At 36.4% G+C, this 23400-nt stretch overlaps 3 long non-coding RNA genes across 6 annotated transcripts; all 3 read left to right on the top strand.

The window, feature by feature from the left end:
- Positions 1-1394, top strand: LOC112194864. Of its 2 annotated transcripts, XR_005808481.1 has the most exons (4): positions 1-694; positions 807-940; positions 1028-1114; positions 1197-1394. It is a non-coding gene; the product is annotated as an uncharacterized LOC112194864 (long non-coding RNA). The 2 variants fall into 2 exon arrangements; XR_002934171.2 differs by having other exon boundaries at positions 9-940.
- Positions 1395-2418: 1024 nt separating this feature from the next.
- LOC121052091 lies at positions 2419-3119 on the top strand. The gene is made up of 2 exons (XR_005807965.1): positions 2419-2593; positions 2811-3119. It is a non-coding gene; the product is annotated as an uncharacterized LOC121052091 (long non-coding RNA).
- A 17984-nt stretch (positions 3120-21103) lies between these two features.
- Positions 21104-22497, top strand: LOC121052007. Of its 3 annotated transcripts, XR_005807763.1 has the most exons (4): positions 21104-21373; positions 21495-21519; positions 21590-21641; positions 21852-22497. It is a non-coding gene; the product is annotated as an uncharacterized LOC121052007 (long non-coding RNA). The 3 variants fall into 3 exon arrangements; XR_005807761.1 differs by having other exon boundaries at positions 21104-21519; XR_005807762.1 differs by lacking the exon at positions 21495-21519.
- Positions 22498-23400: the final 903 nt, after the last annotated feature.

The following is a 23400-nucleotide window of genomic DNA, read 5'->3' on the forward strand; positions in this document are numbered from 1 at the left end:
CTCCCTCTCGGCTGCGTTTCTCTTTCTCTTTCCCCGACCTCACTCTCTCGTCCTCTCCCTCTGCCATTGCCGGAACCACATCGTCCGGCCACCGCCTCACATCACCGCTACCACCAATCGAAGCAGCACCTCAATCCAACCTAAACCCATAAGAGATCGAAGCCATGCATCGACCCGGCCTCTCTCTTCCGCTATCCTTCTCTCTGCCACCATCGGAGACTCCATCTCCGGCCACCATCTCCCCACACCGTCTTCACCAATCGACACAGCATCCAAAACCAACCCAAGCCCGAGCCTTAACGTCGAAATACATCGCCGGCAGCCTCTACCCGTGACCACCCAAGGCTGCGACGCTGCTGCCACTCAACCTCCATCAATTTTTGGTCGCCTTTTCAATATACCGTAGCCTCCTGTGAGCTCAGGGAGCGCCAACCATCAAGCCTCCGACATCCCATCGCCAGAAGACGTCGAACACACATCGCCGGAAACCGAGCTCTGCATGCCTTCGTTCTCTAATCTCCAACGTGAATCGTGCTAAACCACCTCCATGGTTGGAATCAGCGTCTCACGTTTTCCAAAAGTCCAAACACCCGACCTCCGATTCTGACCAGAGCCGCCACACGCGCCGCCGGCGCCGGCGCGTGAGAAACCTTGATGCCGCCGTGAACTCTGCCAGCGTAGTCCTCTTGTTCTGGTAAGCCGTTTTCAAAGCCCCCTTCCGTTATTTGGTTGAGTTTCAGTTCCAAAGTAGTGGATTGCTGATGTTCAAATCTTTTGGTTGATGTTCTTGAATTCGGGACTTGGAGGATGGGAATTGATATGGGAGGGGAGCTTCTGGTCTTGGTATCGATTTCAGTTTTGGTGGGATGGTGAAGACTACAGAAGGACTGCAAGAAGCGGTACGTTATGGAGTTTGTGGTTTCGGCAGAACTAAAAATGGGTAAGGAATGAGGGCTTATGAATTTAAGAGTTTGATTGTTGTTTGGACTTTGAGACTAATTAAATAAGTTGTTGTTCTGTTGTGGAGATGGAGACTTGAGGTTCTTGGATTCCTGCAATTTGGAGTATCGGAGAAGATGAGCTACAGGGGTAGCTTTGGTTGAAATCGAATAAGGTAAGAACTAAGGACCTCAAACTCTATTCTGGATGTGAAATTGGTTGAGTGTTGAATATTGATAGTATTGTTTTTCTGCTAGAGGTCCGAATGGGTTGATAGTGATGGACTGCAGCAACTAGAAATAGCCTCTGGCTGGGGAAAAGAAGAATGGTAAGGGACTGTGTATTTTGGAAACTGTTTGGCCGTGTACTGTTTGTACTGCTCAAAGTTATGGTTTTATTGAGTATGCGTGATATAAATTTGGTTATGGTAATTGAGTGATTGGTTATGTTGGAAATGTCATTGTTATAAGGTGAATGACTAAATCAGTGAGCTCTTTAAAGAAGTTGTAAATTGCAAGTTAAATCGTTGTTGTGAAAAAAAATGTTGAGCATGAGTAACTATCAATGTTAAGTGGAGGTGGGTAATGAAAATGGTGGATTTTATTTGATTGAGCTAAATTAGGATATTGGATTCACGTTCATGAAATAAGGTTAAAATCGGAGTTTCTAGTGTTGCCATATCCCGAAGTTATCGTAAGAATGTAATAATTCGGGAATGGTAATTACTATTTATTTGTTAGTATTTAATAATTAAGTAAAATGAGGTCAAACCGGTTGACCGGAATTTTAACATGGAAAGAAGTGTGATCACCATCTATCGAATGAGCTCACTACGTTAAGTGAATTGTTCGGTAATGGAATTTGTCATTTGTTTTCTTAAAGTAAAAAGGGCAAAGAAATAAAGACCAAAGTGCTAAGCATAACCACCATATCCCAAATGGTTCCAATGCAATATCATTTGGATTATTTGGGAATGGATAGTATATTTTTATGTTAAAGGTTAATTCAAAGGACTTCAAGGAAATTAAGTGAATGCCTTAGGTGCTCGATTGATTAAGTTAATGACGTCAAGTTACTTATTGGTTTACTTTTATTATAAAGGACTCGAGCGTGTGCACGTGAAGTTGGAAGAAGTATCGAAAGTTCGAAACGCAACTAATTGTGTACGAGCACTCCAATTCCAGGTAGGGTGAGCTGTCCCTTCCTTGTTAGAGGTTTTCGATATATGTGGAATGCTATACTAAGATAGTATGTTGCCTGCAAGTGCGTTTTTGGTTGTTCATTAGTCGATGCCTCGTGATACATGTGTTTTCAGAACTGATAAGTGCTAATTGCGAAAACCGAGGCTAGACTTGCATGTTGAGATACTGTACCCTTGTATGTTTATACTTGTGACCTGAAAGTGAATGGGACCTAGACGCGTAGATTCCTAGGAATCCCACGGTGTCGATAACCGTGAACCTCCGGAGGGGGCTGTGCTCCTATGTTTGTCGAGGAAAGATTAGTATAGACAGTGAACCAGTCATAGGAGACTCAGGGCCAGGAAATGGACACTTTCGCTACTTGTAGTCAGAAGTACTACAGAGTAGTTGGCCGGTTCTCGAATTCAGGACGAACCAGGTTGGTCACAGATTTGTTTTATATTAGCCGGCAGGTAAGTATCTCAGAGCTCCAAATTGTGTGAAGCATACTGCATATGCTTTATAAAAGAAAATAAATGTTTGTGGTTGCCTCTTATTAAAAGTATTTTTCGAGAAACGTGCACAATATTATGTAGTAAATATTTTCAAGTATATTATTATTTTCAAACCTAGCATGGTTGGGTCGGCCCCTATTGGGCATGCGAGGATGAAAGCTCACCCCTACTATAGTGTGCAGGTTTCGAGCATGTGGTCGGGAAGCGTACAGGGGAGGCACATGGCCCGGCTTGGCGCATTTCTCTTTAGTTTTATCAAAAGGAAGGTTTTGGTCCCTTATCGGATTTTGAAGTAATTTGGTTATTTATTTCCTCACTAATTTATTTGTTTTCTATTCGCTCATTCACAAAATTTCGAGAGACCCGTAACCCTGGGGCGCACGTCTCTCATACTTGTTTTCACTTCGTGATTGTTATTTTCCAAATTGGACTCCGATTGTAAGCCCAAATCTTTTAGCTCACTTTAAAATTCCGCTTGCGAAAATATGTTGTTCGGTTGCTAGAATGTTTTGTGACTTTTGTCTAATAAAGCGTTTTGTAAACCAACAACCTAAAATCAAAAGGCCTTGCGGTTTCGGGTTGATGAGCTATCGAGATGTCATTCGTGACATGTCGATTCCTCATTGGCTCGGAGTCGCGGCGCTGTGGGACCCCCCTCTCGGGTCACCACAGTTAATAGGTCCCAAAAACAAGGGAAAAGAGTATAAGAGTGATGGTGTTGGTTAGAGTAGGAAATGATGAGTGAGGAATGGTGATTAAGACTAAAACATGATAGATATTGAAGTGATGATAATGGTAGACTTTTAGGTAATAGGGAGTGTTTGGTTGAATTGGAACCAAAAGGTTTGGAATTTGATTAAGATAGAATGATAATGAATGGATGCAATGGAATAGATGCTATGATACTCATCATCCTTACTCCTCCATGAATATGGCCGGAAAATACATGACATCACCTTGAGTGATGGTGCATAGCCACTTGTGCCTCTAAAGGTGGTAGTGCACGGAAAATTTTCCGGAATTTCACTTTTTTCTCCTCTTGTCAAGATTTTGTACTAAACATGGAATTGGATTAATCAACATTAAATTGGACTTTAGAATAACTAATTTCCATGTTTTATGGCACAAATATGTATATGAATTATAATTCAACAAATATCCTCAAACTTGAACTTTGCTTGTCCTTAAGCAAACTAACCCAAATCTGACACTACAATAACTACCTAATCCTTTTAACAATTTCCTCAAAGACCACAATATAGATAGGGCATGGAAATCAAGTTAGGCCTTAAAACTTCATGGATCATAGATCAAATGCTTGCATTTTGAAATGTGTAATATGTCTCTAATTTGTCATTTCAATGTACCAAAATTGAGAATGCATGTCAAACCATGTTAACCATAAACTCACAAGATATTCACTCTAATTTTCACACAAGTGTTTATGGGTTAACTATTCTACACTCATAACAGTCTCATGCAATACCGCCATCTGCTTGCTCTTCAATATTATCTCCACTCATCAACAAAATCACATCTTCGATGAAAAATGACTTTTATTGGATATAATGAGGCTTAGAGTGAGGGGTTAAAGAAATGAAATGAAATGGTTAAACAATTTTTAAGCAACAATCTTTTTGAGATTAAGAATTTAAGAACTAAAGATGCTCAAAATTTCCACTTTCGCATCACTCCCCCAAACTTGAATAAAAACTAATTATTGAATTGAAATAACACGTGTTCTTTTGAGATTTTCTTTTGTTTCTCCTCTTTTTTCTTTCTTTTCAATTTTTTTTTTTTGATACATTTTTTTTTTAACTAACAAAAAGTAAAATTGCAGATTGATGAACACGCCCACACTTATTCTTTTCTGGGTACCCCCAAACTTGTTACTTTTAGCATCATGACATAAACAATTTCGTATTGTTCATTAAGTAAACTTGAAAGGGTAAGGCAAGTGTTTAAGTTAAGGATAGACATTTATGGTATAAAGAATTGAAAGACTTACATAAAGGCTCAAAATGTCAATCTAAAGATATTCAATATCTTGGGACATACTCATTTGGCCATTTGCCTAATTCGTTTCCAAGATGTAAAATTGTAACAAAGAGTTTTGAAACAAATGAAGCAAGTTCTAGAGATGCGAGCAAATGAGATGTTCACTTATGAAGAAATTAGTGCTTAGAATAATGCATGCACTTCAATTAAGCTCAAGTCTCACTATGCTTCTCTACCTCAATATATTGATATAACAAATATGGATATAAATGAAATCAAACACTTAATCCATAATGATTTATTTTGAAAAATAAAGCTCATAAGATCCAAACATGCTTTCTAACCCACATTTATATTAAGTTCAAGTTCATCATTGGTGTTAGAAGGCACTAACAAAACACAATAAACAATTAAAAATCACAAGAGTGATCCAAACTAGCAAATTTTTAAATTTTAGGTGCTTTAAAGGTTTTGACCCAAAATATAACTTAAAACATAAAATGAAGTTTTCCTTCCCTCACACTTAAATCTAACATTGTCCCCAATGTTAAAATGATGTTCTTAAAAGCTTCTCAATGAAACATTCAAGTATGGATGGAGTAAAACTACACAACTGAACATAATTACTAAAACAAAACAAGCACAAAAACAAAATGAGTAAACACAAAACACAAACTAAATGCAAGAGTTAGAAAAGCTCCCCCTTGAAGACCATATTACTCTCCGCAAGTCACCAACAATCACCAACAAACAAGACATCAAAGCATTGCAATCCGAGCTCATAACTTTAGTGTTGTATCAAAAATGACATCTTTCTTCTTCATCTTCTTCTCTTATCAAAAATAACTTGGCTACCTTCAAGTAGGGCTTTGTTTTTTAGGACTTCTAGCCGGCCATTAGAAGTTACAACCACTTGTTAAGGAGAATACTTCTTGTGCAAGACCACTGTACTATTTGGAGCCAAATGACTTATTGAAGTGTTATAGTGGCAAGAACAAAAGAAATCCATGAACTCTCCAATGTTTGACCAAAAGAGTGGCTTTCTTTTAGTCTTCCTCTTCTTTGCAATGGATCTTCCAAGTATCATTCTTGATTCCTCCTTCAAAGTTGATGCGGATTTGATGCTTGGAGAAGGAGTATGTGGTAGAAGTATGTGAGAATGAGGTGGAAGGTTGTGAACAAGTGTACCACTTCCTTTCCAATCATTCACTTCATCATAGAAGCATAGAGCACTATATGGTGGATCTCAATATTCTTATGGATTAAATACTCGTTACTCCTCATACTGAAAAACAGTTTAGTCCAAAATTTTAAAATTAAACTTTTTAGTCCTTATTCTTTCTAATTCTCACACAACAGATCCTAAAATGACTATTATACCCCTCACTTTTTATTTTTTTTAAATTTTTCTCTCTTTTTATTTTTTATTTTTTCTGCCTCTCTCTCTCTATATATATTTATATATATATATATATGTGTGTGTGTGTGTATACATATATATATATATAGGGGTTCTTGGCTGCGGACGTCCGTACCTAAGGATTAGGTACGGATTTCTCATTTTCCCCCCCTTTCCGATCACACATTTAGATCTTAACCGTTCAGTTTTTAGGTCCTAATGTATAGATCATCCCTACAAAATTTCAGCCAAATTGGTAATCGTTAAGGCATTAAAAACTGCAATTTACAACAATGAATACGAACGGTTCCGGTTCAACAAATTGGTAATCGTTAAGGCACTAAATGTGTGATCGGAAAAGGGGGAAAAATGGAAATCCGTACCTTTTGCTTAGGTACGGACGTCCGCACCTGAGAATGGCTATATATATATATACATATATATATATATACACACACACACACACACACACAGTGGTGATAGGAGCATTTTAATGCGACGTTTTAACTGCATTTCCCTACATTTTCTGCGTTATTTCCTTAATAAAACTCTGTTTAGGAAAGTTTCCATTCTTTGATTGGGAAAGTTCCTATTTGTAGAAAGTTTCTATTTTTGTAGTTTCTATTTATCATTTTTAGTAAGTTTTCATTTTCGGTAGTTTCTATTTTCATTTTTGGAAAGTTTCCATTTTCAGTTTAGGAAAGTTGCCATTTTTCATTTTAGGAAAGTTTCTATTTTTCTTATTAGTTTCTATTTTCAGGACCTCCGAGCTAAAAAGTGGAAATGAACTCATAAATGGAAAGAGGAGCTTGCGAACACCAAGGGGAGCAAAGATGAAGAACAATGAGCCACATAAATGAGCAGAAATGAAGAAAAGAAGTTTTCCTGGTCCAACCAGGAAACCCTGCGAAAAGGAGGAAAGCTCACCAATGAAGTTTCCAACGTCACTATAAAAGAAAAATAGAAAAATAAAGTGTTATGACATTGGAAGATGACAAGGCTTGAATGAGAAGCAACAAGGCCCAAGAACTCTCAAGAATGAAGTGGATTTTCGGCAAATGGATAAAAGGCCCATAAAGCCCATACAATTAGGGTTTTTGACGCATGAATAAACCCTAGGGGAGTTTTGCCGTCCAAAATGAAGAGAGAAACAAGGAAGTGGCGTCCAAAAATCAGAAATTAAAAGGAGATTTTCTAGGGAGATTTTCTAGGGCTATTTTTATGGAAATACATCAAGAGATAAACCCTAGAATATCTTTTGCCGTCCAAGCCAAGAGGAAAAGAAGGAATGAGCCGTGAATTAAAGAAGAAACCCTAGAGATTTCGGCAAGATGTCATCCTCTAGAGAGTTTTAAGGGAAGAGAAAAAGGTGGAGACCAAGAAAAGCTCAAAAGAAGTCTAGATACATTCCTACATTCCCTAAAGAGTTTTGGCCGAAATTAAATGTCTAAAATCAGAAAATATCTCTATATTTCGGCAAGGATTATTTAGGGAATTAATATTGGAATTTTGTGATTGGTTGCACCGCCTCATAGGGCTTATGTGGCAAGAAATCATTGGGGGAAATTATGTGGAGGAAGCAAGCAAATGCCGTGAGGTTCTCTAGGGTTTTGGACGGCTTGGAGACCTAGGGGCCATCCCCTATATATTCTCACACTTTCTCAATGTGAGAGGTTCCTCTTCTTTACATTCGACACTTGAGAAAAAAATCAGAAAACTCTCTAACTTAGCCGTGATCTTCTCCATCCTCTAGGGCAACCACGAAGTTCAAGCAAGGCCAAGGAAGAAGAAGACAAGCCGTGAGCATCATCCATCCTCCACCTTGAAGATTGCTTTCGAAATTCAAGAGACCACATCAATTCGTTCATCTCATCTTCATCCACGGTGTAATCCGATTCTCCTTGTAACCTTTGCTTTGTAATTCGTTGGTTTTGCCCTAGTTGACATATATGTTTGAATAACTGTTGAATTCTGGAATTTTTATGATTAATTGATATTTTCAGATTCATGTATTGCGATTTATGGTTGCTTTTGTGTGAGTGTTTGATTAGATTTGCATGATAGAAATCTTTTGTATATTAATCTTGAATGGTTCGAAACTTTTAGGGTTTTTATATGAATGGTGCTACGAATTTGAGAACATGAATCAACTTTTTGGTTTTGTGTTCTTAAATCGACAAGTAGTAAAGGTTTTGTGCAAAAATCGGATTTAATCAAAGAGAATTGCAATTAGGTGAACTTTTTCATACTAAGTTGCACACTTGAGTTGATAGCCTTTCTAGGTGCTTATTGCGTTGAACATGTTGTGTTTGACTAGCTTTCTAGGGCTTGCATGCATGTTTGATAGGGTTAGTCTTTGTGCTTTCACTTAGATTAATTAGCATTGAAAGTAAAATATGGGAAATTGTTTGCTTTTAACGTTTCACATGATCAACTCCTCTTGCATGACTATGATGAGCAATGTTAGAAATTGATTCGATTTTTAATCATATATTTCAGTTTGATCTTTGTTCTCTCATTCCATTTGTGTTTTTATGTTTTTGCATTTTAATTGTTTTGTTAACTTAGTTTTATTTTTGAAAAACCAAAAACAAAATCCCCCCTTTTTTCGTAAATATGTATATATTTTGTCATATCTTTGTAAATATTATACTTTGTTTTAATTTTAATTGTTTAATTGTTTGACAATGACAGGTGTACCCTCAATCCCCGGAATAGAACGATCCCTATTTATTATATACTACTAATGACATTTCAGGGTTAAATTATGCGCTTGCTTTTAGGCGCATCAAGTGGCATTTGATCTCAAGTGGGGCACTCAGATATTTTGAGGAAAAAAAAAACATTTGAAACGTAAACTAAACAGGATCGTCTACAGTACATTAATGTACCAATACATTAAGTAGACTAGGTTCAATACATAGGTAGACTAGCTCAGTACATAGGTAAACATGCATGGAGTTAGTCTACCCTTGTATCGAGCTAGTCTACCTATGTATTGAACCTAGTCTACTTGATGTATCGGTACATTAATGTATTGAAGTATTTTCCTAAACTATATACCAAAATTTTAATTGGGGCACTCGGATGTTTTGAAAAAAAAAATATTTGAAACATAAATTATATACCAAAATTTTAATAAACATTAAAATATTAGAATAAGATTCCAGTAAAATCATTTTTTTATAAATTACATATTTTATTAATCAAATATTTTTAAATTTTAGAAAACTTTTCATGATGGGATATAAATTATCTTTGACTTTTAAAATTAAAAATAAGTATGGTGTTACTTACGAACGAATAAAAAGTATGAAACAAATGTTCCAGACCAAAAAAAAAAAGAACGGAAAAAAAAACTCAAAACAGTCAATGTTGACAGTAGGATTCGAACTTGGGACCAGCCATATAAAATAATCAAGTCCATCCGCTGCGCCATATAGGCTGGTAGTAACATGACGAAACTCTTAGCTACTTATAGGATTGTTAAGAACGGAAATTTAAAAAAAAATGAAAAACCTAGTAGGGCACGGGACCCACTGGGCCCCAACGTGGCTCTGCCCCTGGTCACACAGTAATAATGTTGGGAATGTAGACCACCATCAGTGAGTAATGAGCAATCGGGTTTGATATCTAAGGCAGTGTCAATCACCAGATGATCATACCTATAATTAAATCGGAAGCACAAGCTCTTTCTCTTTCTCCAGCAACCAGTGGCAGAGCCAGAATTTGATCTCAAGTGGGGCACTCAGATATTTTGAGAAAAAAAAAAACATTTGAAACATAAACTATATACCAAAATTTTAATTGGGGCACTCAGATGTTTTGAAAAAAAAAAACATTTGAAACATAAATTATATACCAAAATTTTAATAAGCATTAAAATATTAGAATAAGATTCCAATAAAATCATTTTTTTAAAATTACATATTTTATTAATCAAATATTTTTAAATTTTAGAAAACTTTTCATGAGGGGATATAAATTATCTTTGACTTTTAAAATTAAAAAGAAGTATAGTGTTACTTACAAATGAATAAAAAATATGAAACAAATGTTCCAGACCAAAAAAAAAAAAGAACAAAAAAAAAAAACTCAAAACAGTCAATGTTGATAGCTGTTAGGTCCATAATTACCTACTAATTATTCTCCTAATCTTGCACTTTTGCTTAACCTTTGTGTTTATTTATATATATTTATTATGTTTCCTTATCATGCTAGGAAATGATAGAGAAGCTTGGAAATGCACTAAAAAGTCAACTTTAGCACATTTTCCTACTCCAGCTAGGAGAAACCGAGCTAGGCAAGGACGGAGGGGCGGCAGACTGACCAAATGAACTTCAAATGAGTTGAAACTTTCCAGATCCATTCTAGACATATTAAGGATCATTTATTATGAAGAGTGAAAGAGCTAGTTCGGAGTGGAAGGCCTTCAAACCATCGGCACAAATTTTTGACTAAAAGACGAAAACTATAAAACCGGAACTGTACTAATTCCGACAGCATTTCAGGCCAAACCACGGCGAACTAAGATCTGAAATTTTAGCTGGATGATCTAAACTCATGGAGGAACATTTGGTATGCAGAAGTCAAAGGCCAATTCGGAACCTTCGGTGGAGATTCAATTGAAGGAAGAAAGGAGAAGAAAATGCACAAACGGACAAAGAAATAGGTCAACGGTGGTCAACACCGGATTCCGGACTTTTCCGGCCGAGTTGGCCAGCCAAGAACATGGGTGGAGGACAGGAAAGAGCTAATTAGGGTTAGAGACTTTAGGTGGGAAGACTTTAGGTTTAGGTTATTTTGAAATTCAAAAGTTGAAAGATGACAAGTGTTCCAATTCTTACACCTTATACATTTGTCTCCTATTTATTACCTTGTTCCCCTACACAATGACCCTTCTACCCTTACTTTTTCTCCTCCACCAAAATATCTATGGGCTTTCTATGTCATTTCTATGTAGAGTTAAAAACTTGATCCACATTTTGTGCTTACACATTTGTCAATCACATCTAGCCCTTCATTCCTTTTGATCTCCACCCTTGATTTGAATTCTCTTGGCCTTTAAATAGCCCATTCTCTCTCCCCAAAACTGTTCACCCTTCTAGTCTCTCATTTTGCAACACCAAAATCTCTCTTTTCTCTAGTTCTAGCATAGTTTCTCTCTAGTTTTGAGTTTTAGTTCATAGTTTCTTAGCTTTTGTGTAGAGAAAAGTGTAAAGTGTCTTGGGTTTTTACCAAAAACCAAAGATCCTTTACATCTTTGATCAATCACACCATAGTTTCCATATATACAAGCCTTGTTCTTCATAGCTTCGAAGAGTTTTGTGGATTTGTATGGCAATTTTGGTTTGAGAAAACCGAAATTTCCATACTTTGAAACATCTCTCACTAGTTTTGCATCAAGGGGAGCTAGTTTTGTAAACAACCACTTTCTCTACTCTTCCTCTCTTTTGCTTGATGTTATTATGTTTATGGGTTTGATTTATGTAACTATGGGTTGTGAGTAGAATAAATTTGGGGCTAGGCCTTAGCCCTAGCCAAACTCATGTATAAAATAGTGTGATGCCATGTTTTTGATGAATATGCATGTTTTGAATTTTTTAGCTACTTTACTTTAATGCTTTCTTACATGAGTTTTTGGATTTGTCACCTAGAAGCATGTTGTAGGAATTAATGAAATCGGAAACTTAAGTTTGACAATCTTTTGTAACCGAGAAGCATGTGTAGCTAATAGGGTGGTGGTCTAGCTTATTCTTACGGGAAGAACTAGATTACTTGGGTCCTTACCTTAAAATTAATGCTTGGTGCCATGAGTTTAAGAGTCGAGAGGCCTTAGGTTTTACGACATCAAAGCCCTTTTATGTTTTAGCGAATGTAAATAGGACTAAGGTTGTGTGATCTAGCTTTGCTCTAGCGACATGGTTAGGTTGCATGATTAGTTGGTATCTCGGTTTCTCTAGCGAAAACCGAGGAGGAATTTATCAAAGCATGTTGTTATTAGAAAATGGATTTACATTATATGCATGAGGGAGGCTAGGTGCAAAAAACCTATGCTCCTATTTATCTCATTGGTCAAAGTCTCTATTTTATTTTATTTTTATTAGCTTAGTTTATTTTTGTGCAACTTATTTTACTTTATAGAAATTAAAATCAACAAAACCTATACACCACTTTACCATTGTAAATATCATTATTGATAGTTTTGGCTTCCAAAGGGCCGAGACTATTAATTTGTAAAAAGATAGACTCACATGTATTTTGCTAGGTTTTATTTTCGCAGTAATCTAGTTAGGGTAGAGTTACTCAATCCCTTGGGTACGATATTCTTACTTTTTCCCTTTACTAAAACTTGACCTCCTATACTTGGGAGTAGGAGATATCATTTTTGCACATATTTTTCTACTCAATGATGTCCCCAACAAGTTTTTGGCGCCGTTGCCGGGGATTGAGGTAAAACTCAATCCCTATTAGGTCGCCGTGGGACTAGAGAACCCATTTCTAGTTTATCATTATTATTTTTTTTCCTTTAATTATTTGGTAATTTTTTGTGTGGTAGTTTAATTTTTGAAATTGCTATAAGTACTTTGGGTAAGTAAATTGATAAATTGTGGTAAGAAAAAGACAAAAAGAAAAAAAATAAAAATTTGAGCATGTCTTGCCTATTTACTATTTGCTTATTACTTGTGCAACTTCACCTTTTAGTTACTTACTTAAAATTTGTTATTTAAATAAATAGTGCTTTGACTTATTTCTTTAAATTGGAATTTGATTAGAGCTTGTAGTTTTATGTAAATAGGATTTGGATTCCATCTTTGTAACGTCGAGTTTATTCACTCTTCACAAGTAGGCTCATTCGATTAGATACGATGTCTAGGTAAGATTTGAATCAGATAAGTGTACTCAAGTGAGCTTCGGCTCCACCAAAATCTCTTCTTATTCTTACCTGGTCGTATTTCATGAGGAGTTACCGAACTGTTGAGTGTTAGACAACACCCAAATTTGGATTTCTTTTCCCTTTTGCTTTTCTAATTACAAATTCTAATTTGAGTTCTAATTTTCTAGAAATAGTTAAAGTTTTAATTTGAGTCACATTGGACCTTGTTAATGTCTTTAAACTTAAACCCAAATTGGCGGACTCCAAAATGAAGAAAAAATAATCCCAGATGAAGAATTTGGGAGTTTGGGAGTAGTCGAGAGCATGGGGAGGTTAAGTGTTCAAAGCTTAAGTGTGAGGTTCCTTCGATTGGTGATGCATGGAGCTAGGGATGGCAAGTGCCTAACTTGGCCTTGTGAGGTTATCACCTATTTTGGACTATGGAGCTAAATGGGGGATCGATCTTCAAAGAGTTTGCATTTCTCTAACTCTACTCTTGATCTTTCCTAGCATGAATTGTTTGTTTTATTTGTTTTTATGTTAATAAATTTGTGGCTCCAAGAGTTTTGGATAGTTATTTCACCCTTGGTCAATGGATAAGACACAAAAGATTTAGCTTTTATTGAAAGGATTATCCAAAGTTCAAGTGTGAGGTGACTACCCTTTCTCTTTTGCCATGTTAGTTTAGTTGTTTTGAATGCTAGTTGCGGCCTTAATGATGCACGCTCCCCAAAACATTGATAGGATCTTACTAGCTTCATTATACATTGAGGACAATGTGTGATTTAAGTGTGAGGTGCTTGTTTGGCCATTGTTAATAGTTAATAAATTGTGTCGACTAGCATTAGGAAATTTTTATTAGGTCCTAAGCTTTTGCACATGTTTCACAATTGTTCATAACGGCACATTGAGGGCAATGTGTGATTTAAGTGTAAGGTGGTAAGGCTAAGTACATTCCTTATCCTTTTCTTCATTTGTTACCCTTATTGAAAAATCCATAAAAATTGAAATTTTTTGGAAAATACAAAAAGATTTTGGCTTGCTTGTGTGGTTCCAAAAATAAAATAACCCCCAAGGATGAGACCGAACTTATGTCTAATTGGATTGATTGATTTTGAGCATGTTTAGCGATTAAAGATCAATGCTTATTTAATAAATAGATTTGGCGTTTTATGCTCACAACAGCAGGATTCGAACTTGGGACCAGCCATATAAAATAATCAAGTGCTGCGCCATATAGGCTGGTAGTAACATGACGAAACTATTAGCTACTTATAGGATTATTAAGTACGAAAATTTTATTATAAAAAATGAAAAACCCAGTGGGGCACGGGACCCACTGGGCCCCAACGTGGCTCCGCCCCTGTATACACACACACACACACACACACACACATATATATATATGTGTGTGTGTGTGTGTGTGTGTCTATATATATATATATATATATATATATAGAGAGAGAGAGAGAGAGAGAGAGAGAGAGAGAGAGAGAGAGAGAGAGAGAGAGAGAGAGAAAAGTGAGGGTATAATAGTCATTTTATGACCTGTTGTGTGAGAATTAGAAAGAATAAGGACTAAACTGTTTAATTTAAAAAATTTAGACTAAACTGTTTTTCATGCAAAAGTATGAGGAATAACGAGTATTTAATCCTATTCTTATTGTAAACATGAGTGGTGCTCAGTGTTATATCTTGCTCCTTGGAAAGTTTTTGATAGTGTTCCTTGGATGGTGGAGGAAGAAAAATCCTTGATTCTTCAACTTCTTTTTCATGACAAAGCATGAAAGGACTTTCTTCATCTTGGAGAGTATTGGACTCATTGGTAGATAGATCATGGTGTATGACTTCAATTTTGGATATTTCTCTTCAAAGTGTTCATCATCTTCTTCAAGATAATCTTTAACAAAAAATCCCCTTGCTTTCTAAAATTGCACAAAACCATCAATGCTTTGCTTCATTTCTTCCTTTCTCATTTGGCGGCTACCATAACCAAGTGGTTCTTCTTGCATTTTCACATCATCTTTTTGAACTTGAATATGGAACTCTTGCTCATGATGTTCAACACACACTTCTTCACTTGAGGTTGACTCCACTCGATCAAGGAAAATTTGTGGCTCTTGCAAGGTGGTTGATGATTGCTCTAATGCATAATGAAGTTTGAGTTGATCAATCTCTTTCTCCATTCTTACATTGTTAGCTTTCATCTCAGCAATGGCTTCTTGAAGTAGAGATCTTAGAGACTCGTCTTTTTCTTCTTCTTGAGGATGTGCTTAGGATGCCATAGTCTCTTGATGCATGCTCATTTCGTACTCATACTCTTGTGTGAATTTCGGATAATCAAATCTTAAGATACACTCAAGAGGTGAGTGTTGTGGAGATCCACACAAGGCACAAATATAGTTGAAAGGTATGTGACTTTAGATGTAAGGCTCCCATTGTTGATAAACTTCACCATAATAGTTTATTTGCTCAAACTCCCTTGGATCATTCCATCCTTGGTTCCATCTATCCATGGCTCAAAGAAATTATATGTATGTACCTATAACTTCTCAGAGGATTAACAGTTATAAATAAAAAGAAAGAAAACAAGAAACAAGGGATTTGAAGCACAAAAATAGAAAAACAAAGCTAAAATAGAGGAAACAATCGATCGTTTGGTTCCCGAGATCGATCGTTTTTAATCACGTACAGCTGAGATTGATCATTTGGTTCCCGAGATCGATCGTTTTTAATCACGTACAGCTGAGATTGATTGTTTGGTACAAGAGATCGATCGTTTTTGCTTCTGACACTAGAAACAATCGATCATTTTGAGCCCAAGATCGATCATTTTTTGTGAATTTCGTTTATGTGACGTGAAACGATCGATTGTCAGAAATCAAAGATCAATCGTTTTCTAGAATAACTTTAAAAACAGTAAATTATAAAAGAAAATTATAATATCTAACTTCCCCAAAGGCAAACCGAGCTAGGAATCGGATTTTACTCCAATCTCCGACAACGCCACCAAAAACTTGTTAGTCAAATAGCCACCCTTAATTATAAGGGATACAAGTACTAGTATATGGATTTAAGAAAGGTTGTCGAACCCACGAGAATTGGATTCCTTTCACTAGCTAGGGTGTTAACCTAAGGAGAGCTAGAATATGCAAATGTACAATCACAAACCTAAATTCACAAAGAAATCTAGGCTCATGGTGAGTATGTGCATTGTGGTGGTAGTGAAATTGTTTGTTGGATAGAGTGGTGAACCAAATTAAAATAAATGCTCAAATTTAAACTAAACTAGTAATATAATGAATGAAGTTAGGGGGTTGGATTGTCTACCACTAACCTCCCTTGTAAGTATTGAAGTTCAAATACAAGTGATGTTATTCTAATTTCCCAATTATCCTCTTTGCATCCGGATAAGACTACAAAGGCTTAAACTCCTTTATCAATTCTAATCATGTAAATCCAAAATTAATTACCTAAGAAGAAATCCTATTACCGGTTAAGTCTCAATTCATTGTTCCTAGATGCATAAATTTTTGAGTTTAGATTATCACACAAGCAAACCAATCCTAGATCTAGGTGATTTTAACTTACAACCTTCATATGCACATAGAGGATGCTATCATGCTATCAATGCTCAAGGTTAACTACTCCCTAAACATTTTTTCATGAGATGACAAACACAACACATTTAAATTTGTTAAGTTTGAATGAATGCATTCACTTCTTGAATTACTTTTTGAATTAGCATATGAAGATGAAAATCACAAGTAACATCAAATATAAATTAAAACATCAATGCATAAAAGTTTGGCTAAGGCTTTCACCCTAGCCCCAACAAAGTAATTACTCATTCATAATCATACAAATTAGCCTCAAATCTATAAAGTACATCAAGGTAAATTAAAGAGTTGAGGAAATAATGAACAAGTTGAAACTTGACAAATCAATGGGTAAGATTCTCCTTTGTTTCCTCCTTCAATGCTCCTTGAATCCTCCTTGACGGTGGAACAGATGGATGATAAACTTTTTTATGGGGATGAAGATATGATGCTCATTTGACCAATTTTGAGTGGTAGTGATGGAATAGTGGTGGTGGTGATGGAGGTTGAGGAGTATAGATATTATGAGTTTGAATTTTGAGTGGTGGAGATTGAGGTTTTGTGGAGGGGATTGAGAGAGAGAGAAGATGTAATGGGGTGATGTGCGTGATAGATCCCGAAAACCAAGAAGTGGAGTATGAGAGTGATAATAGATCCCCAAAACAAGGAAAAACAGTATGAGAGTGATGATGTAGGTTATAGTAGGAAATGATGAGTGAAGGATGGTGATTAAGCCCAAAACATGATAGATATTAAAGTAATGATGATAGTAGACTTTTAGGTAATAGAGAGTATTTGGTTGAATTGGAACCAAAACGTTTGGAATTTGGTTAAGATAGAATGATGATGAATGGATGTAATGGAATAGATGTTATGATACTCCTCCTCCTTACTCCTCCATGAATATAGCCGGAAAATACATGGCACCACTGTGAGTGGTGATGCGTTACCACTTGTGCCGCCAAAAGTGGTGGTGCACGGAAATTCGCCGGAATTTCACTTTTTTCTCCTCTTATCAAGATTTTCTACAAAACATGGAATTGGATTAGTCAACATTGAATTGAACTTTGGAACAAGTAATTTTCATGTTTTATGGCACAAATATGTATATGAATTATGATAAAATAATGTCGCGATCCAATTTGGCGATGCAGCACCAGCGGCAGTATGCAGAGACTTTCTTCACCGACGCATCGTCGAAATTGCTTCAATCATTCGGCCTATCATATGTGACATTTGCGACAGTCGTCGTTTCTGATTTGAGGTCACAGTTTTGGAATCGATTCTTCTGATTTTGGTTGATTGCAAGAATTTGAGCTGTACGGGTCGAGATTGGACCGGAATAATCAGAGAAGCATGAATGAGCGGTCCTCGGAGCAGAATGTGGTTAAAGGAATTGGAAAGGTTAGAGTATTTGGCTCTGCTTGAAAAATCGATGGGAGAGGGAGAAATCTTTGGATGAGCTACATGAGTCAGTGGAGCAGCAGATGAAGCAGTCCAAGGCACTCTATAAGGTGTTAGAAGAGCATTTGGGGTCGGTGTCCCGCCGGCTAAGGGTGAAGCTGAGGCAATTTGAACAGAAGGCTAGAGAAATTGGATTGAAGCTCCCTGGTGGTGAGGATGATGGAGGATCGCAGTTGAAAAGAGGCAAATCGGTGGGTTGCGAAATGCCAGGTGTTTTGGATGCAGAGAAGGTTGTGAAGCTTATTGGGGTGATTTTTTAGCGTGGAGAAATTATAACGTCATGTTAGAGAATCGATTCTGCAGATTAGATCCATGGTAATTGTTTTGAAAATTTTGGGTTTCGTGGTGTGTGTTGTTTGTGTTTCGCATTGAGTACTGATGATTTCTGTTTGCAATTTAGAAATATTTAAGCTATAGTTGATTTTCCCATATGATAATCTTGTGTTTCATGTGCTAGGGTGAGAGTTATCTTTGGCTTTCTAGGAAGTAATAATGAATATTATCAAATGGCTAGGAAATGATTGATGAGTCTTGGGGTTCTGGGTACGTTTTTAAATAAATGAAGATCGAGAGTTGCACCAATCCACAATTCTGTTTAGGATTTTGATGGAGGACGTCGTCGGAGTCAGCTCCTACGTCCTCGGCGACATGGCTCTTTCGGGTTGCTGAATCATCTCTTGACATTCGTCAACAAAGGAGCAATCTTTGCCGGAGTTGGATTCGCCACTGGGCTTGATGGGACAAAGCAGTTTTGAAGCAGTCTTTGCTTTTGGAAGAAGAGACGGAGATAACAGAGGAGGGGAGAGATGTAGAAGAAGAAGGTAAAAAGAAAAAATATTAAAAGAGAGAAAACAATAATTAACAAAAAAAAGAGTAAGTGAGGGTATTACAGACTTTTTAGCATGGAATTAATGCCGCGTCAGCGATTTAACTCTGATTTTGATGGATGGTTAACGGTAAGGATGGATTGTGTAAAATTAGAGAGTTTAGGGAGTTTTTAGGTAAAATTGAAAGGTAAGGGACTGAAACGTCGAGGCCTTATAAGTACAGAGAGTAAATAATATTTTGTCCTTAATTTATTTGAAGTTTATAATATAATGTTTGAAAATGTGGACATTCAATGTTTGAACTTTGCACTTTTGCTGCTTTGCAGAAAATGCTAGGGAAGAAGGTGCTACAGTGGGTCAGCCTGAAAAGCCAGCTACATCTAAATAATCTAAAGCATCAAAGAATCAAAAGGTAGTTGATGCAAGCAAAACAACAACATAAGGTACTACAATTTATTGCCCCAATTTTTTCATTTAAAATTGTGCATTTTGTTAATATTCTTGATATGCCAAAAGTAGCACTCAACTTAATCCTGGAAAATGTAGTTGTCAGTATAGAATAAGTAGAGATCGTTCAAGTCAAGATTGAAAGCACACCTGTAATTGCATAAAAAATTAAATAATTAAAATATATTTCTTGTATAATTTATAAAAGTAAAACAAAGAATAAAAAAATAAACGAAATTGTAAAAAATGGTAGGTTTTGAAATAGAAAATTAAAAGAAACAAAAATAAGAACATAAAATACATATAGAAATGGAGGTGAAAAGCCACAGTCATATGAATGAAACCAAATTACAATCCCTATAGTTGATTATCTATGTCATGAGAAAGACTTGACCATATGAAACTTTAGTAAGCAAACGATTTCCCATATTTTACTTTCCTTGAATAAATAATCTAAGTAAAAGCACCTAAATTAATCATATTGAACATATAATCATAGTCTAGAAAGCTAGCTACTCAAGAACACATTTAATGCATGAAGAACAAAGAAATGATGTCAACCAAAGTGCACAACCTATGAAAGCTTATCTACGTGCAATCCTCCTTAATTGATTTTGACATTTTTCCAAAGTCTTTACTACTTTTGAAATAGGTTCACAAAACTAATATGTGAATTGTTTACCTAAATCTAGCTCCAATTACATGCAAATCCTATAAGTGTTGACCAAATAAGATAAACATATAAAAATTTTTTGTAAAACAAAATCAATTAAGCAATCTCACATAAGCAGCATATAAATCATAACATAGAAATCACAAATTATTATTCAAAACATATAAAAGGGTTTTAAACTTTGCCCTTAACGTCATGTTAACTAATTACATAGTTCTTGAATTTAAAACCAAGAAAAACTAAGAAGTTTGTAAGAAAAAAAAAAAGATAAAATACACCATGAAGGATGAATGATGAACACTAGAAGACATTGAACATTGAAGATCTTGGAAGCAAGGCTCCTCAATGCTACTGCAACATGCAAGGTGGATGATGGCTAGAAAAGGTGATGCTCACGGCTTCTTTTTCTTCTCCTCCTTGGTTGAAAACTCATAACTAAGAACTAGAGAATGGTATTGACTTTTGGTGTGTGAAAAGAATGAAAGAATGAGCCTTGACATCTCACAATAGGGGGCATATATAGGGGATGGCTAGAGAGAGTTTCAAGTCTTCTCCAATTAGTTTAGGTAATTAAGGAATTATCTAATTAGCCCACATGATTTAAACCAATCAAATAAATCCATGTCACCTCTTCTGCGTCATCCATCCAATGAGAATCCTTCAAAAACAAGTAGATAAAGATCATGAATCTTTAAGGGAGATATTCTTGCCGAAATAATAAAGGTATTTGTAGACCCCCGTACTTTTTCTTGTTTATTTTATTTTTATCGTATAACATATGAGCCTACGTATTCGTAAGGTACACAAGTATTCTTGCTTAGGTTAGACTTTGAGGCTATTTTAAAGGATTAAAAATTTATAGAAAATCCAATTTGGGTCTAGGAAACTTTTTTTAAAGTATCGAGTCTTAGGACAAGCCAGAAAAATTTTCCCAAAAGGATTCGGTGAAGTGTCGAAGAAATAAGGATGTTTGAAGTGTATTTTCGAAAGTGGGCTTGAGGGAAATTAAGAGGAAAATGAAATAGGAGCAGCCCAAGCCCACTTGGCCCAAAAGGAGAGGCAAATTAGACTTTTCACAATTAAATTTAGGGGGAGATATTTAAGGGCTCATAACATCAAACCCTAGCCACCAAGCCTCATTTTCTCACTCACTCTCTCTCTCTCTCTCTCTATCTCTCTCTCTCTCTCTCTCTCTCTCTCTCTCTCTCTCTCTCTCTCTCTCTCTCTCTCTCTCCAGCTCTCCCTTTCATCAGACTCCCTCTCTCTCCAAACACCGCCGAACGCCGCTAGAACCCCAATCCGCACCAAAATTTCCAGATTTTCTCCTCTTCACTCCCTCTACCCATTTCTCCAACCAAAATCATGAAATTTGGCCATTCAATCCTCCAAAAACCTTAGAATCCGAAGCCAATTTGGGGGTTTTTGTGATTTCTTCATTCTAAGTTCAAATCAAGGTAATCTTCCTCCTAATCTAACCTCTAATCATCCGATCTATACTTATTTCATCCCAAATTCGAGATTTTGATTTGTGATTTTGGTGCATAAACCCGATTTTCCCTTAAACCATGAGGATAGGCTACGGGTTTGGCAAGGATTTGTGGTAAGGATCTATCCCATGCAACCTTGTTTCAAGTTTTTGGTTGTGATGCTGATTTTGGATGGATTTGTAGGTGAAGAAGGCCAAGGAGAAGGAATAGGGCCGTGCGTTTTGAAGAAGAAAGGGTAAGGAATGAGTTTTGGACAACCCCTAAAATTTTTGGAATTTGTTTGGTTGATTTTGATTTTGTTGAGCCATTTTTGTTGTTGGAAAATTGTGAAAATTGGATATTTGAGGAGGGTTTAATTAGTAGGAATTTATTGGTTTAAGTTTCAAAGTATTGGAAATTGGTGTTGAAGATTTGGTGATTTTTGTTGTGTAAATTTTTGTTGAAGGTTCGATTTCGGGTTGGCCGGAGATGGGGGTTACTGGCTGTGCGTTTCTGGGTTGGAGCTTTGCTTCATTCTTGATCCAATTTGATGGCTGTTTGTATTTTGTCTTGGGTCAACCTGGAGAGAGGAGCACTGGTGGCTGCTATGGCGACCTGATGCTGGTGGTGGTGCAATAGGAAGAATGGGAAGTTGGAGGGTGCCTTGCTTGGACCGGGCTGGGCCTTACACACGGGCTGTGATCCAATTGCTACCCAGACTGATGCTGGGGTTTGGGCCCATAAAATGGGCCCTGCCTTGGCTGTTTGTTTTCTTCAAGTTTTTATTTATTTATGTTATTTAGTTGTTTTGCGCTTTTTGCGAGCAATAAGTCCCTACAAGTATTGTGTAGGGTTAATCGGGCTTTTTGCCTGTGTGTGCACTCAAAGTGCTTTGTCTGCTCTAGGTAGGTGGCGAGTTCCTTGCTTAGTCAAATGGTCGCTACTACCTAGTGCCAGGGTGAAGCTAAGTGTCGTAGTATTTATTCTCCGGCGGCAACATAATAGGAAAATTGTGCAATTGGTAATTATGCTACGTTGTAATCGAGTTACATATCGAGTTATCTTTCTGTTATGTCACCGCTATGTCAAAGCAAATGGAGTAGCCAGTAGAGCACTCATTGCTAGTTGGTGCTTGTTAGAATACATGTTTTTTGTAGAGATTTCTGATATTATTTCGGGACATACTCTGGATGCTTATTGTAATCAGGGATTTAGGCAAGGTTTTAAATAACTGCGATATTTCTGATATATCCCCCGATATCTCCATTTTTCGAAGAACCGATATATCTTGGGGGGTAAATATCTTATCTTCTACCGTTTCTGCGAAATTTCTCTGACATCGTCAAATATTTGCGATATATCCCTGATAAAGTGAAGAAATATATGTAAAATTTGATATAAAAATAAAATAAAAAACTCAGTAATTCTCTAAATGAAAATCTGTGTGAAGAGAGATCTCCTCAAGGAAAATCTGATTAAGGAGAAATCCCCTCAAGGTAAATCTAGGTGAGTAGAAAATCCCCTCAAGGTGAATCTAGGTGAGGAGAAATACGCTCAAGGCGATTTTGGGTAAGAAGTAATTCTTTAAATGCAAATCTGTGTGAGGAGAGATTTAGTACTGTGTAGTCTGTGACTATGTCTGTAACTCTGTATGTAGTTTGTAACTTTATAGTTGAATAATAGAAAGAAGATAAAGGTTCAATTATTCAAATGAGGACAAATGACATTGCAGAAAGAAGTCAAGACCTCTTCCTCAAGTTGTAGAAACTGCAACTAATGCTGGAATCAACGTAGAGAGTCTTATATGAAGAAGTTATTAAAAATTTCAAAAGATAATTCAGATAGTGATGATGCATGGGGTGGTATAGTAACTCCAGATAGTTCTAATGATGGTGGTGTCACGCCCCTGATTTTACACACAAGAAAATCGATATATATAATCCCATAATTATACATGCGTGAACGTTCAGTCATCAATACAAAATACCTTGAATCTTTTTCCCTTTAAACCAAGT

The sequence above is a fragment of the Rosa chinensis genome, chromosome 3 (genome assembly GCF_002994745.2).
Source record: "Rosa chinensis cultivar Old Blush chromosome 3, RchiOBHm-V2, whole genome shotgun sequence".
NCBI lineage: Eukaryota > Viridiplantae > Streptophyta > Magnoliopsida > Rosales > Rosaceae > Rosa > Rosa chinensis.